This window comes from Pinus tabuliformis, chromosome J (assembly GCF_031772625.1).
Source record: "Pinus tabuliformis cultivar Carrire ecotype Pingquan chromosome J, CPIR1, whole genome shotgun sequence".
Classification (NCBI taxonomy): Eukaryota; Viridiplantae; Streptophyta; class Pinopsida; order Pinales; family Pinaceae; genus Pinus; species Pinus tabuliformis.
Window position 1 is genome coordinate 1,042,786,137 of NC_142295.1, and position 3,371 is coordinate 1,042,789,507.

Sequence of the window (3,371 nt, forward strand, 5' to 3'; positions counted from 1 at the left end):
CAATAAGAGTTCTTTGAAAAAGATGTAAGCGAATCAAATCATCAATAATGGAATTAGATGCACACCAGAGATGATAATTCATCACATGATTTGATGGATCCTCACCTGACTTACCCTTTAATTTTGGGATATCACTGGGCAACTTATTAGGCATTGGCAACCAGTATGGAAGATAATAAATCAGATCGTTCATAAGGCGCAACAAATCAAGTAAATCCAAAGTTGCAATAAATGGTAACTGATGGTTAGGTTCACGAAAACCTTGTGTAATGAGACCACCTCCAAGAGGAGGATATCCAGGACAACCTAGAATCGGATTTGGATTAGGAATGTTATAACCTCCTCGAAAACCAGGATTAACCGGACCAAACTAGGTTTGTTGAGGCTGTTTATAAGTATAGCCAGGGTACGGTTGATACTGATAAATTTGATTTTGTATAGTAGGACCAGATTGATACTGTCCCCTGTACAGTTGACTTGTGGCAATTGTACTTGGACTAGCTTGTGCTGCAGGCATCTAGGCCGAAGTTTTAACTGTAGGTCCTGACTGTGGTACAGAGACATGAGGAGTTTTCACTGATGCAGGGATAGTAGAAACCGGAGCTATAGATGCTCCAGAAACAGGTGTGGTAGATTGAACAGAAAATGTAGCAGTTGCAGCAGCAATTCGAGGCAAAGTCTGAGGTGAGCTAGGCCTAAGCTACTGAACTAAACTAGGTGCAGAGGTTTGAACTATAGGTTGGACGGGTTGCTGGGTTGGACCAAAAACCAAAGGTTGTCCAGTTTTATTATATAACTGCACATTAGGTTGCAAAGTCTGTTGAGTTTGGGATGGATCACACACCATATTCATTCCCGGACCCATAAAAGGTTGTACGTATGGAGGACCATAACCTTGTTGAATGTAGAGATAATAATTAGGAGGTACATTGTTATGAAACCAACTCAAGAAAAGATAGAAAAGATAGATCAATGCCTTAGAATTCAGCCTCTTCGAGGGAGCAACCTCCTTTACATTACATAAATGAACAATTCTTGGATGATACAAATGAAAAGACCTCCTTTCTATATATAGGAGTCTAAGGGGTCATAACATAATCAGAGCCGACATAACAATAATAATGTAAGGGCCAAATAATAACAAGAGTGGGCTTCTATGGGGCACAATAGTAACAATATGGGCACTACATGTGTACAACAATATAATAAGTGGGTTATACTAATAAAAATAAGGGGTTACACTAGTAGTATAGGGGCCTAACATGCCCCTCTCCTTCAAAAAGCGTTGTCCTCAATGCTTGAGTAGTTCTTGATGCTTCTGTATAAAATTCTTGTCCTCCCATGTGGAATCTTCAGCGGGTAAGTTCTTCCACTTGATGAGATACTCTGAAATTGATCGATTTCATAGTTGTCAGGTTCTTGTTTCTGTGATTGCTCCAGGTTCCAATATGATTTTTCCTTCCTCTTCAATTTCTGGCAATATTGTTTGAATTGGGATCTTTTGCAAATTTTGAATAAGTGGCCATACTTCTGCGTCCTTCTTCCATTCATCCCTTGCTTCGTTTATCCAATCTGGTTGGATAATATAAATACCACAAAACAATGCTTCCACATCCTCATCCTTGAAGAGTCTTCCCATTCGGTAAAGTCACCATTTTTTAAGTGCATGTAGTATTGCCAACATTTCCTTCTCATAAATAGCTTGCTTGAGATGTAGCAGTAAAAATACCCAATCACCTACATCAAAACATTTTTCACTACAATGTTTATCTACTTGTTGTTTCGTTTGATTTTGCACTGAAGTGGCATTATCCTTTAAAAGTTGGAGAACTTGTTGTTGACGCTTGATGTGATCTTTCACTGCTTGAACGTTTTTCTTCTTGATATGTCCTTCTACCTCTAGAGTTTGAGGAGTGGTAATTTCTTCCAATCCTTTACAAGATATGGTCGGATTCATTTCTTGATGCTCGATGTGATCTTTCACTTCTTGAACATTTTTCTTCTTGATATGTCCTTCTATCTTGATAGTTTGAGGAGTGGTAATTTCGAACAATGAATTACAAGATATGGTTGGATTCATTTCCTCTTTCTCGATGTGATCTTTCACTTCTTGCACATTTTTCTTCTTGATATGTCCTTCTATCTTGAGAGTTTGAGGAGTGGTAATCCTTTCCAATGCTTTACAAGATATGGTCTGATTCATTTCTTCTTTCTCTTGGGTGGGGTCCTGGCATATATCTTCTTATTTTGATGTTTCTGGATCCTTTTCTTCCTCCTCTTCATATTCTATGTAAAATAATTTCTTCTCAGCACACTTATGACCTTTAGTGCACTTCCTATCACAATTGTAACAAAGCCCTTTTTCTCTTTTTTCTTCCAATTGTTGTGGTGTAACCCTTGTAGGTTGTGGAAGGCTAGGAGAAACAACACTTCCATCTTTATAGTTGTGAGGCGTATGCTTCCTAGTTTCCATAATTTTTCTTTCCACTATGTCACAAAGCCCTTTTACTCTTTCCAATTGTTGTGGTGTTGCTCTTTGTATCCTCATAATGTGCTATCATTTACTCCATGAAAATTGACCACGTAACAAGTTTTTTACGAGAACAAAGCCCTTCGTACCATAAAAATTGATCTATTTCTAAATATGAAGATGCAATACATACCTTTTGTAATAGTTGTACACCATGTAGATCAAAATATTGCTCCATCTGAAGTATCCAATTTACCAGATCCTTGCCATCAAACTTCGTCATCTTGCTTTTCCTTGATTTTAGGAGCTCGACCTTGAAACGGCTATAACTCTGTACTTTTAGATCTTTAAGTTCTGAAATTGCGACCTGTAGTAGCCCTTTGCGCCCTCTTTCCAATGCCACCAGTCTGATCCAAATTGGATTCTCTAAGAAAGAGTTATGCACAATCTCCCAAGATGACCTCATTATAGACCTTTCCAGAAGAGCGAACTTGTATGAAGTGCCGCGTGTCACTGTTTTGACCTTTGGATCTAAAAAAGATATACAAAAAACTACAGCATGTCCTCTTTCTATACCTTCTTATGAAATTTCAATATGATCCCTAGAGAGAAAGTTATATATATAATATTAATAAGATTATATATATAATATTAATAAAACAAATTAATATATTTATAAAAAAATTTAAAAATACAAATTAATATTAAATTATATAAAAATAAAAATTAATTAAAATAAAAATTATTATTTCAGCCGACAGTTTGTTATTCCAAATGTTTTATCCTCATCACTATTTATTATTATTTCTCCGTTGCTCTTCTGTCATCATCATTCTCTTATCCTGAAGATGGATCCCATTTGGGATTTGAAACGTTGGTACAAAAATGTTAAAATTGTGGA